Below are 14,318 nucleotides of genomic sequence, written 5' to 3'. Positions count from 1 at the left end.
TATTACATTCTGCGTTATTATATTCTGCGTTGATTTCGACGCAAAATATAATCATCTCAGTTTATTACATTTTGCGTCATTTTGTTTTGAAACAAAGCTTGTATCCCTACGCTAAACTTTTTAAATAGCTCACCTGAGCCGAAGGCTCAAGTGAGCTTTTCTGATCAATGAGTGTCCGGCGTCCGTCTGTCGTCTGTAAACTTTTCACATTTTCGACGTCTTCTCAAGAACCACTGGGCCAATTTCAACCAAACTTGCTACAAAGCATCCTTGGGTGAAGGGGATTCAAATTTGTTCACAGGAAGTGCCGCGCACTCTTTCAAGGGGAGATAATTAAGAATTTGTGAAAATTTTGTGGCATCTTTTAAATATATCCTTCTCAAGAACCACTGGGCAAGAAAAGATGAAACTTATGTGAAAGCTTCATTACATACTGTAGATTCAAATTTGTTCCTATCATAACCCCCGGGGGTAGGGCGGGTCCACAAGAAGGCGTCAAAGTTGTATAGGAATATATAAGAAGTGTCTTTAAAAATCTTCTCGATAATAGCAAAGCCATAATTAGTCATATTACTACAAAAGTATCCTCAGGTAGTGTAGATTCAAGTTTGCTTCAATCATGAGCCCTGGGGATAGGGCAGGGCCACAACAGGGGGGTTAAAGTTTACCAAAGTAATATATAGGAAATATCTTTTAAAATCTTCTTCTCAAGAATAGCTAGGCCATTATTAGACATATTAATACAGAAGTTCCTCAGGTAGTGCAGATTCAAGTTTGTTCAAATCATGACCCCTGAGGGTATGGCGGGGCCACAAAGGTTTACATATGAATGAAATATATGGAGATAACGAACAGAATTCAAGCTCAAAAGTCCATTAATCAATATAGGAGTAGAGCAAATATATAGGTGTAATGGTTAAGGGGCATTAGAGTAAAACGCATTGAAGACTTCAAATAGTTGAATGATCTGACAACCCTTGGAATGGACTAGCCTAAGGGTATATAAGGCAAAGCTTTTGGAAAGTTAGGCATTCAGAAGGTAGCTGTAGAAGTTGGATGATGAATCAGCAATAAAGAAGTTAAGATATTCCATCCTAATAGCAAAAGATTCAATGAAATTGAACATATAACAGATGGAAGGTGTAGAATACTTAGTATATTTAGACACAATTCCCATTTATTACTATTAACATGTAAGGGTGGGATGTGTCCTAATTTATGACCTTGAATTTTGGTAGGAGTTATCTCCCTCTGTTTTTAATTAATAGAAAAATCAATCTTAAGAAACTTATCTGGTAAAAAATGTTTTCAATTGTCATTCTATTTTTAATGTGTTTTAGTGCATTTTTCCACTACAGTATTTATTGCTATTCTTATCATTTGAATTTTTATTTTTAAAAAATTGCTCCATAGACTTCAATGCAATCTTTGTTAAGTACTTACTGCTTCTTTAATTACATTTGTGAAACTTTCTTCTGGTAAATCCTTTTCTATTGTAAAATGCTTTCAGTTAATATCAGATTATTATGTATGTTATGGACATTTAAGGATAGAGGATGGAAAACCTAAAGGGTAAAAGCAAAATAAAAGTATGAAAGTTATAAACACCAGTGGCAAGTATCCTAGGGAATTGATGTTAAGGACATTGGCAAGGTTCCTGGTTTTTGGATAGAATTTTTCAAGAACTTTTGAGTAGGTTTAAATGTATTAAACAGGCTATATTCAGGATCGTTTTACCTACCAATCCAACATTCTTTTTTAGATTTTCTCAAGTTAGTGTTTTTACAAATTTTAATGCATTTACTATGTAAAATGTTGATAAAAGGAACCTACATAATTTTTTACCATAATATTTCTTCAAAACCCATTTATTTCATACAGTTTTTGTATTATATACATTATTGTATCTTCATTTCCTATGACTTCTAGATATTTTGGCTGAAAATGTATATATAAAAACAAGACATGAATATACCGGCACCGATCATCATTTTTGAGTTGCGTCCCTTAACAGCTAAACTTGGTCTCGAGACTGGTTGATTGTTTTTATAATGTAATTGACTGAATTGATTGAAACACATTGTCATAAAAATATTGGCATGGATTTATTTTTAACTTTTATTCGTAGTTACTAAATGCTGATTCCTTCACACGACCTAAGAACTGTTCTCAGTCGGCATGGTCGACCTACCTTTCATCTTTGTCCTTCCCAGCAAACTGAGCATTACTATAGTAAATAACGAACTGTTGGCTCTTTGTCCCTGAATACAATGTACAATAAAGCCATTACTGCTTTTCTCTCTTGCTGTACAGATGATTCTACCCGTTGAGGGAAGTACACGTGCTTTTGCTTACTTCTGTAACATACGCTTTATTGGTTTTCACCGCTTAGAGAATTCTACACGAGAGATCACTCTCAATCACTATTTTATAAGTGAAAAAACCCATGATTGTATTAAACCTTTTTTCTCCGGAAAACTCTGACTTGCCAATGTCCTTAAGCTCTGGGTGTAGTAAATCTGAAGAAGATTGAGAAAACTGGTTCTTATCTATCAATGGGAACCTAGGGGAGAAACACGGTGCAAATAGTACCTTACCCAGTCCCCATCTCTAGATAAGAGAAAAGGATGTATTCACTATTACAAAAGAATTGACCTATAGGAGAGAACAATTTCCCGGAAAAAGTGACATTTAAAAATCAGTCTTTATTTGTTGTTTTCTACCGTATATATGTCTAAATTTTTCAAATTTGTATTTTACAACTAAAATTTATTATTTACAACTTTAAAATAAACCTCCAAAGTTGGCCTAAACACCAAAGCGTTGATTTTTGCATGAATTTTGGCCTAGAAGTCCTTCAGGGCAGGCCTGCCCCTAAATAAAATTGTGATATTTTGATAGGTTGGGATGTAAGGAATAATTTAAGATAGGATTTTTTTTTAGGGGCACCCCTGCCCTTGGGTCGAAATTCACAAAAAACCTACAAAAAATAAGTAAACTTGATTCTCCGAGGACAAGAATAACTCACTCTGTGTTACTCGCTACAGGTATTATCGGCAGCATTGAGCTGCGATGAATTTCAATTGTATATATTCCTTAGAAATTAATCACATTACTTGTATTCTATCTGTGCTACTAGTGCTTGTCTGGGTTACATGTAGTATGTTACATATTGCTTGAATTATTTGAGCTTAATACATGTATATTTAGAATAACATACATGTACTTTTGTTTTTAGTCAATGTTCTAAGACCTTAAGTTCTGAAACATTAGGGCTACATACATCAGTAACTGTACTCCCTTGGATTTCATTTAGGCCTATATAATTTGCACACACTAATGGCATGTTTTTATTATATCCAACGGAAATGTGTTGTATAATAAATAGCCTAGACATAAAGAATAGAATTCCAGAGACAGTAGACATTACCATTATGTACAATGAGAAGTAAAGAAAAATATCAATTATTACATTTGGAGATAACAAACTCAGATTATCAATGAAAGTGTTCCTCCTACCTCTACTCACTGAAATAAAGATTTATGAAAAACAAATTTTTACATGTATTCAGCCTAATGTCATTAATCGGAAGGGAAATCGACAAGCTTTTTGTAGAGAAAAAAACCAAGCCCGGCCCTATAGGTCAGATCCCTATTTATATAGAAGTGAACCTTTAAGTACTGTGTGATATACCCTCAAGCAGAGCTCTCTTAATAATCATTCCAATCATTAACTCTGACAGAGTAAAAGGAAAAACTTATATATCCCTTGTAAAACATGTTCATACCATTACAAAGGAAATATCTTTGAAATCTTCTTCTCAAGAACAACTAGGCCATTATTAGTCATATTTATACAGAAGCAACCTTCAAGTTTGTTCAAATAATGACCCCTCAGGGGTTGGGGGCACAAAAGAGGGTCAAAGTTTTGCATAAGAATATATAGGAATCATCTTGGAAAAATATTTTGCTCAAGAACAGCAAAGCCATAATTAATAATATTATTATAGAAGCATCCTCAGGTAGTGTAGATTCAATTTTGTTCAAATATACGGTGGGTAGGGTGGGGCCACAATGAGCAATCAAAGTTTACATAGGAATGCATAGGGAAAAAATCTTTAAAATTCTTCTGTTAAAGAACAGCAAAGCCATGATTAGTAATATTGATATAGAACCATCCTGAGGTAGTGTAAATTTAAGTTTGCCCCCCCCCCTTAAACTTTTCAATGCTGAACTGCTTTCTGCTTCTTCCTAACCAGTGTGCTCAGGTGAGCGATGTGGCGCATAGGCCTCTTGTGAATATTATACATATTTATATACCTACTCATACATATAAATATTACCTTTTTAAGGTCCGTTTACCAGTTTTCTAATGCGTAAGATGTCATACAGGAAGGTTTGTTTTCTGGTTGCCATAATGAGCAGTGTTGGTCAATCTGTTTTATTACTTACTCCAAATATACCATACCTGATAGCGTTCTTTGGAGTTATAACTGGTAATTTTTTTAAGATCCCTTTAGTATATGCCTACCATATCATATATTGCTTTTCGTTATCTAATACTACTATGCATCAACCAAAACAAAATCTGACTTGTATATACATGGACGGTATATATAAATAAAGATGTCCAGTCAATACGTTTTTAAGGAGATTTCAACGAAAATGAAAATAAGCGATAGCCATGTAGAAGAGTAGGGAAAATGCTATGATCCGGAGATCATTTTTACACAATTTAATTAAATGACTTTTATTTGGTTGCTAAGCAACAGCAACATTTTCCATTTTCGGACCGTGTATCATGCTTATTGCTCAGACATCTTAGATACATTTATGCATTCCATAATATTCTAATGTTAGTTATTGGGTCATTATCTACCAATTAAATTGTCTTATGTATTTGACCTTGTCACTCTACAGAATCTTCTTTTAAATTGCTAGTACATCTACATTTTGACATGCTGCAATTTTTACGTCCTAAAAGATGTATTATATTGTACATGTTATAATTCAAATTCAAAAAAAAAAAAAAAAAAAAGAAAAACAAAACAAAACACAAAGACAAATTACAAGAAGAATTGTAATTAATTTGGTATATCTTGGTTGCCAGTTCAACAAAATATTTAACTTTAGTAAACTGATGAGTTAAGTATAGATTTCATCATATTGATATGCATAAATTGTATACATAACAATATAATAATTATTTATTTATTACAGTGACTTATGTAATAAATTATAAGATAACGTCTTAGATATAAAAAGACAAGTACTTTACACTCTGCCCTTTGGACCTACATGTATAAGTCACCTGAATTTAAATCACACATTTTCCTTCACGTATGTATGTACATTGTGTAAATCTTTGACTAATTTAATTGGGTATAGTAAAATGTTTGCCTATCGTAAATACAGTTATTTTAAGAAGTAATTCATTTATATACATCATTTCTTTTTTTTGTTTTCGCCTTTACAACAAACTTTGCAAGCTTTTCTGTGTAATAAGATCCTAAAGTTTTTATTTTTTTCACTACTGTCCATTGATAGAAATTCATCTGATTCAATGAAATTGCCAAAGGAGCTTAACTGAATGTCTGTGTAAAATGGACAGTCTAACACAAAATGGGTTTCCGTTTCAGCTACTCCGACATCGCAGAACCGAATAACCTCTCTTCTGGTCGCTCACCAATGTAGCGTCCTGTTTCTATTCGCAAGGGTAAGATTCCACACCTTAATGAGTAAGATGGAAACGTTTCATTTTCTTAGATTCAGTTTCACATATTTCTCCTGTTCAAAGTCAGATTTGAAAGTTACGCATGCCCGTAGTTTTGGGATACTTTGAATGGCATCTTTCCATAACGATGAATATAGCTGTAAGAAGCACAACAATTTTCAGATCTACAACTTCCCGTAAGTCAAAGATATGTTTAAATTGGTGTCGTTGGAATACATCCTTATATTCGCTACACCAATTTTTATGCAGTCCATATCAAATGCTAATTTGGTGATACGGCCATTGTCTATCATAAGAATTCTGTTCCAGTACTGAACGATATTCGTCCAGCGTCGAATAGAGCAAGACTAGAAGCAAAACTCCCAGGAAATATCGAATTGGACGGTTTTGGATATTTCCATGGCCTGGTATTTTCTGTATCCCCATACTCCCGATCCAGTATCTTGAACGGGAACTACACAGGAGTAGTACAACTTTTCATAAGCTTTAATTTCAAACTTTTTTTTGGTCACTTTGGAAATTATCTTTTCGAGCGTTCTTCCTCCAGCTTTTGAGAGATTTTCAGCATTTTCAGTGAAGTTTCCGCTGTAAGTGAACGTTACAGCTGGGTGTTTGTATTGGTCTACTACCTCCAATCTGTTTTTACCAATGGCAAATTCAAACGTTGTCTGTTTCGATCTCACTTTCCTGAAATGAATGCACTTTAATTTATCAGTGTTGATCAATACTCTCCATCTCCTGCACCACTGATGAAGTTTATCTAACATACACTGGATATCTTCTGAACATCTGGCAATTAGGCCGATATCATCCTCATAAAGTAGTACAGACAGTTTCCAACCAGACAAGCCTAATCCAAGGTTGAGATCATTGATTTCCTTCACGAGGTCGTTTATGAAATATGAAAAAAAAGTGTGGGTGATAGATTATCTCCCTGCCTTACACCTGTTTTACAGTAGAACTATGGTGTAAGTTGACCATTCAAACAGACACAGGCTTCCGAAGACTGGTTTATACTCCTGATTGACTTATATATTTCACCATCCACGCAGTGTAACAAGAGTTTGGATAACATCATGTTTCTGTCTACAAAAACAAACATTTCTTCGAATCGATAAACGCTACAATGAAATATGAAGATAACGAACAGTATTTAAGCTCAAGAATCCATTCAAAAAATACAAATCAGGAGCCGAGCAAACACGGACCTCTAAAACATCAAAGGTGGGATCAGGTGCCATGGAGGAGTGGGCATCACCTGCCGACCGGTCACCCCTCCGTGTGCTAGCTGTCATGATCGGGAAAAAACGGAAAAATACGTAGACAATTCAGTGTGCAAATAATGGCCTAACAATTACTATTAAAAAGGCCAGTAAGCATTGACTTAATGATAGGTTGTATTTGCTGACAAGGTCATTGTATTGACCAAAGAATTTGCGAAATAGTGACTTTAAACGAGACTCTTGTTTCATCAACTTGCTTGTCAATAGCTTGCCTCGTTTAATAAAATTATCGAATCAACTGGTAGACATAAACCCCATATGCAGGTGATAAGGAATGTATGGAGATAACGAACAGTATTCAAGCTCAAAAGTCCATTAAACAATACAAATTTGGAGCAGAGCAAACATAGACCTCTAAAACATCAGAGGTGGGATCAGGTGCCATAAAGCAGTGAGCATCCCCTGCCGACCGGTCACACCCGCCGTGTATCCTTGTCCTGGAATAACAGGGAAAATACGTAGACAATTCAGTGTGTAAATAATGGCCTAACAATTAGTGTGACAAATGTCAGATAGCATTTGACTCAATGATAAATTGTATTTGCTGACAAGATCATTGTATCGACCATAGAACTTACGAAATGACGACTTTAAACGAAACTGCTGATATTATTGTTTCATTAACTTGTTTGTCAATAACTTATCTCGTTTTAGAAATTGTTCATACGTAGAACATGCATATCGAATCAACTGAGAGATATAAACCCCGTATGCAGGTGAAGAAGGTACATTGCTGTATAAGTACGGGAAGTTGACGATTAAAAAGTGTTGAACTCATTACGTTTAACAGAAAGCTATGTTGTTATGTTACCAATAATGTCTTTTTCTAATAAAATATCCAAATATGAAACAGATGTGTTGATTATTCCTGATTACACTGTTCAGAATGAAAATATGATCTTCACATGATGTATGTCTCCGAAAACTATTCTGCTCATCCGCAAAAACTTTATGATTTTCAAGAAAGCAAACTAATCATTTGTTTATGAAAACGCTACACAGTTTACAAATACACGATAGTAGTTTAATTCCTCTGTAGTTCATAGACAGTCGGGCATCTGAAGAAGGATCTTTAATGATAGGACATATGACAGCCTTTCGCCAGATATGTTTTATAATAATGCAATTATAAATTCAAACTTGTATTTTATCACGTGTGTTTTTGGATCATAAAATACTAAGAATATGACTTCTGTTAAGTAACTGAGAATCGTTTGATTATTTACCTAAATTCTGGGTTCAACTTATTTTAAAATCTTTTTATTTCTTTTTTGTAATAGGAACAATTGAAAAGAAATGAAGAATACATGGGGAATAGTTATAGCTGTTGCAGCGTTTCTCATTCAGTTTATAATATTTGGCATCTGCTTCTCCTTCGGTATCTATGTCATAGAACTACAAAACGAGTTTGAAACAGGGTTATCCATAATTTCCTCTATTGGATCCATCCACTTTGGCTTTCTACTTTGTACAGGTATGTTTTATATCGTAACTTTGTACAGGTATGCTTTATATCGTAACTTTGTACAGGTATGTATTATATCGTGATTATTTGTTTTCAAAACTTCTACGACCAAATCCTTCATACTATCTCATCTTACATACAGACACATAGCAAGTTGTCTTTTTTGCAGTTTTGAACTGAAGCATCTACATTTATAAACTATATATATACAGAGAATTTGTCCTAAAATCCAAATTGTACGAATTTAAATTAGTTCTTGTTTGTCTCCAATTGCCTACCTCCTCCGAAGTCCATTTTGCATTTCATTACACAGTATAAATAAAATTCACTTGGTATTGCATGTTTCTTTCACAATATGCCTGTTACAATAAGTACAAATAACAATTTTATGAGGTTGTTAACAGTAAAGGGCATGTTTTCGTACAGTTAAAGGGGAAAAAAAAAGAAAGTTTTTTTTTTTTTAATTTGAATGTATTTATGCTTTTTGAAATACTTTTTATTGACCACTTTATTTTCTGAACAATACTAGTATCTTAAATTCTCATTTAGCAATTTAGATGTGCGTAATTTCTTTTTCGAATATCAAAATATTTTTAAATGTGATATACGAGCGGTGATCAAAAAGTTCGCAAACTATCTCTGTCTTTAAAAAACCACAATTCAGATCAGAATGAAAATTGGCACACATATAGTCATACACATGTTCTATAAATAGCAGATGTTAAATAATGTTTTGCTCCGTGTTTGTGACGTCACAATGTGAAAATGACGTCAGTATGTTGGTCACTTGTGACAAAAAATGGTTGACTCAATCGTAATCGAGCAACGAACGGCTGTAAAGTTTAACGTATATCTCGGAAATTCCTTTGCAGTAGAATATGATAGTTTATACAAGGTTTATGAAGACAAAAGACTTACCAGAAGTTCAATCATTAATTGGATTGAATGTTTTAGTGAAGGCAGGGAGATAGTTAAAAATGATGTTCTGTTGCCCAGCGAAAGCAAGCCGGTAAAAAGATGTGTCCTTAGTTGAGCAATTTGTTTTGAAAGATCGCCAAATTACAGTAAGAAAAATAGTTGAATATCTGAGCAATAATATAATTATTAAACCCCTTAAATATCGTTTACTTTAGACTTCAGACATATGAGATATGAAAAAATGAAGGCGCCCATACTTTTTCCACATTGGATAAACGACGCTCCCGAGACAGAGGACTCGGGTTGTGATGGTCGCCATGCTAATTCTGGGAAGGGATATCCTTATCCACCCAACCTCTGGCCGAAATTTGGCCATTTCTGACAGATGGTCTGTTCTTGTTATAAAAAATTACTTGCACGGTAAGAAATATAAGAATCTGAAAAAATCTCTTAACTTCCGTGAACAGACCGCTACGAAGCATTTCACGTGACCGCCTGGATCACATGATTCGCGCATGGGTAGAACAATGGCAGATATGCATTAAAATCGGAGAGGACTACTTTAAAAAATAATGAACACTAAAACCTCATTTGATTTCTTTTAAGGAAGTAATTCAATTAGTTCGCGAACTTTTTGATCACCCCTCGTATTATCCTTTGTGTAGTTGTCTACTTCATATACTAGTATTACTTAAAAAATTAGGGGTAAATAATTATTTTTTATGATGGAGAGTTTTGAATGTAATTTTGCCCCAAATTCTATGCTGCGTTTAATAAATTATTTTAAAGACCGAGACATTTCTAAGCCTGTCGAAGATGTATATCATTTCAGAGGTTTGGTCTGTCGTAGATATTGGTAGAATAAATTCAAAACACAATGTAACAGAAAATTCTGTTCTTTGAGTTGTCATTTTAATATAATCTTGGCTTGCCAATCTCTATTATTTTCTATTACATGATTATATTCCAGGACCATTTGCCAGTTTTCTAATGCGGAAGATATCTTACAGAAGGGTTTGTTTACTGGGTGCCATAATGAGTAGTGTTGGTCTATATGTTTTACCATTTACACCAAATATTCCCTATTTAATTGTGTTCTTCGGAGCATTAACGGGTAAATACAGGTTTTAATTTATCAAGTATTTCAATTTTCTTAAGATACCGTAATATTTATTAAAATAAATTTATCTATATACTTGTTTTACTGGATTTTTAAATGTAAATTCTGTATGTTTACGTTTAGGTACTGGCTATAGTTTTCTTTACATTCCGTCTTATACTCTCTCTGGACTCTGGTTTGAAAACAATCGAGGTATAGTTACAGGTATCGTCAGTTCCGGTTCCTCACTTGGTGGCATAGTGTTTCCATATCTGATTGAATTTTTGATTGGGAAGTTTGGATGGAGAGGTTCCTTTTTTATACTTGCTTCGCTGAATTTACAAACGGTCGTTTTCTCTTGCCTAATGAGAGAATCACCCATGCAAAAGGCGTGGGTAAAATCAAGAACTAAGTATGTCAACAATAACCTCACCAACAGTACAGAGTCAATTTATACAATCCATGATGATGATGGTAAGAAATTAAAAAACAATGGAACAATATTTGAAAATTTTGCTACAAGGCAAACAGCTGCGGACCAAACAAGAATCGACGAACAAATTAAACATACAGTAAAAAACGATGAAACTATTTACTAACTTACCATTTGTTCTATTAACGATAAATGATTTTATATGGAATATAGGAAGCTCTGTACAATTGCTTCTTGGGCCAGACTACTACACTAAAGTTGGTGTTGACTTAAGACAAGCAGCTTCGCTCTTATCCATACAGCAAGGTACAATGGTGGTCGGTTGTGTTGTCGGTGGGATTCTGGGTAATCTCCGCAGCTTCAACAGAAAGGGTTTATTTTTATTCTCAAACTTTTTTTCGGGTTTCTGCGTACTTACCTACACATTTCCAGTTCTACATACGATGGCAGGTCTTGCTATAATCAACTCTGTGTTTGGATTGGGTACGGGGATAGGTCTTGGATTGATTGTCATTCTTGTATCGGATTTTGTCGGAAGTCAACTTATTGGGGACGGAATGGGATATCTGATGTTAGCATCTGGAATAGGAAATTTCATTGGGCCACCATTAGGAGGTTAGAGCTTTTTATAATTATTCATCCATACTTAATCTATGAAGTAATAAAGTACAAAGAAGTGATACGGATTTTTAGCTGCATTTTTGTTCCCCACTTTCATTTAAGGTGAAGGTCAGAAATTTAATCATTCTGTCAGTGTGTATCACGCACTTTCGTTTTCAGATGATATCTCAAAAAAAAACTTTTGAGCTTTTATAATGAAATTTGTATCAAAACTCCCTGTGGTCTAAAGAAGATCCCCATTGATTTTAAGTCAAAAGGTCAAAGATCAAGGTCAGAAATTTATACATTGCAAAAAATGGTTTCCCGATGATGACTTTATTTTTCTTTAAGCTTTTGCAATGGAATCTTACATCTCAACTCCCATTGACTTAAAGAAGACCTCTATTGATTTTGAGGTCAAAAATTTAAGGACAAAAATTCCTATCTTTCATAAAATGGTATTCTTGTGATAACTCAGTTCTCTTTGAGGATTTGCAATGAAATTTCATATTTTTCAGTCAATATGCCCCCCTCCCCCCCCCCCCAAAAAAAAAAACTTAATTTGATTTTGAGGTAAAAGGAATTCATATATTGCATAGTTTTCAGACGATAACTTTAGTTCTTTATAAGCGTTTGCATTTAAATTTGAGGTCATGAATTTCTTAAACTTAAAAAGACCCTTATTGACTTCAATGCCAAAAGCTAAAAGGTCCAGTGGACGTTTTTTCTATCTTCATCTGCATTCAGGTCTTCCGCCCTCTTCTCTTTTTTTGATTGAGGGGGCACAAATTCCCTGAATTAGCTTGTGTTAAAAAATCTCAATACTTAGCATTTGTCAATATTCATAAGTAAAGGGAAATTTTTTTTACTGTTTTTGTAAAAAATTATTTAGCAAACTTTGGTACCAGGCTCCGGGGCCATAAAACTTAGATGAGCTCACTTTTTGATCTCAGTCTCACTTTCCACTATGTATTCCTTTTTATAAAAGTGAGACTGAGATTAAAAGTGAGCTCGTCTAAGTTTCATGGCCCCGAAACCTGGTGTCGCCAGATATAGTCAATGATATTCATATTTTATATCACATTGTCAGAAAGGAGCAAAATTTTAGACTATATATGACTTCAAATCTCAGAATATGAAGCACTAGATGAATACTCCAATTTTCCGGATGTGTATTTTTAATTTTAATGGAGAAAACAAGATGGTCAAACATTGATTTGTTTTATGGAGTTAGGCACAAGGAGAATGTTTTGTTCATACAGAAACGTCATCAGCTACTTAGTATACAGGATCCGGATATGAAGAGTATTGACTTGTTAATTAATACTGTCAGTATTTTACCAACACACCGGGCTACCATTTTTAGATCTTATCCAAAAGACTATCGACTCTGGAAGACTTAATTAACCACTTGCATCTTCGCTAGCCAAGGGTTCCTGATTCGCTACTCTTCTTATAAACCTTTGGCCTATCGCACTATCGGAATAAGGGATTTTTTCCTTGAGTTATGATTAGAGTTTATTAACATCGTTCAGTCAGTCAGTGAATGCTATTGTAAATGACGATATCTCTGTTCGGGATATATCTTGACTTTAATCTTTGGAATGAAAAACACAGGTGAACAAAAATACGTAATACACAGGTCCGTAGAAAGCAATTTCATTTGGGGGGGGGGGGGCACAGCCATACATTTTCAGTTGAGGGGGCACTATCAAATACCAAAAATTTCTTGACAAGCAAAAAAAAGGTCATTAGATGTTTTTATCGAGGGGGCACACGCATATAGTATTTCTGTTTTCTACAGTAATCTATATATCAGCAAAATTATTGTGGGCACGCCCCGTGCCACCCCCACCCCCGGTTCCTACGGCCATGATACAACATGCCATTTTATAAATAGCTATGGTACCATCCAACTTTAAGTTGATATCTATTGCAGATATAGATTTGCACCCTAAATGACAAATAAATTAATTTCTTAATACCTGATTGTTAATATTTCTTTAAATACTTTAACTTTGAAAAATGCTCTTTATTTCTGTCAATGACGCAAGCTGTGCGTATGAACTAAGATTCGAGATCATGTGACGTAGGAAATCCCGACTTTTGTTGCAAGATAGGCCAGTTGTGAGAAGAATAACGAAACAGAACCCCTTGGCTAGCGAAGACGAGGTACTACTGGCTTATAGCCACTGAAATTTTAATGAAATAAAGCGTAAATAAACTTTGTTTACTTTGGATTTGCAGTTTGACGTATTTCAATGCAAATTGTCGACTTATAAATATGGATCAACCAAAATTTTTCTTTTCAAAATGTAAGATGTTCTGTGTAAGTAGGTCCAAGAAATTAAAGTAATAACGTTTCACCTGTTTTTGTACACAAATTTTTACTTTCAATGAATTATTTATTATAATTCTAAATGGATTTGTTAAATTTCTTTAGGATATCTGATAGAAAAGACAGGATCCTATGATGCCGCCTTCTTCCTCTGTGGAACTGCTTCCTTGTTCAGCGGAGTAATATTGTTAATCATTCCAATCAGAGATTGTTTTCAGAACTCCAAGAAATACGCCATATCACCTGTTACCTGAAGAAATTTTCAAAATGTGCAAAATAGATGTAAATGTTTTCATTTGTTGGAAAAACACACACACACATTTTTTTAAATTTTAATTCCATTTTTTAATGTTAAACTCTATATTTATTTCTGAATATTATCTTGTCAAAAAATTGTATTGTAGCAAAATATGTTGTATACCAAATAAATATCTGTCTATCTAACACA

The 14,318-nt window shown here is 34.1% G+C and overlaps 1 protein-coding gene and 1 pseudogene across 1 annotated transcript in view; both read left to right on the top strand.

Annotated features, from left to right (window-relative positions):
• The window catches only part of LOC133190372 (phosphoribosyl pyrophosphate synthase-associated protein 2-like), a 195,952-nt gene that overhangs the window by 79,142 nt on the left and 102,492 nt on the right, over positions 1-14,318 (top strand). The gene's annotated exons all lie outside the window — the stretch shown is intronic.
• LOC133190867 (monocarboxylate transporter 14-like) lies at positions 8,314-14,183 on the top strand (annotated as a pseudogene).

The sequence above is a fragment of the Saccostrea echinata genome, unplaced genomic scaffold (assembly GCF_033153115.1).
Source record: "Saccostrea echinata isolate AGI-Se365-2 ecotype Australia unplaced genomic scaffold, CSIRO_AGI_Sech_v1 ptg000022l, whole genome shotgun sequence".
In the NCBI taxonomy this organism is placed as follows: domain Eukaryota; kingdom Metazoa; phylum Mollusca; class Bivalvia; order Ostreida; family Ostreidae; genus Saccostrea; species Saccostrea echinata.
Note: the sequence above shows the minus strand (reverse complement) of the source record. Positions and strands in the feature narration are given on the sequence as shown.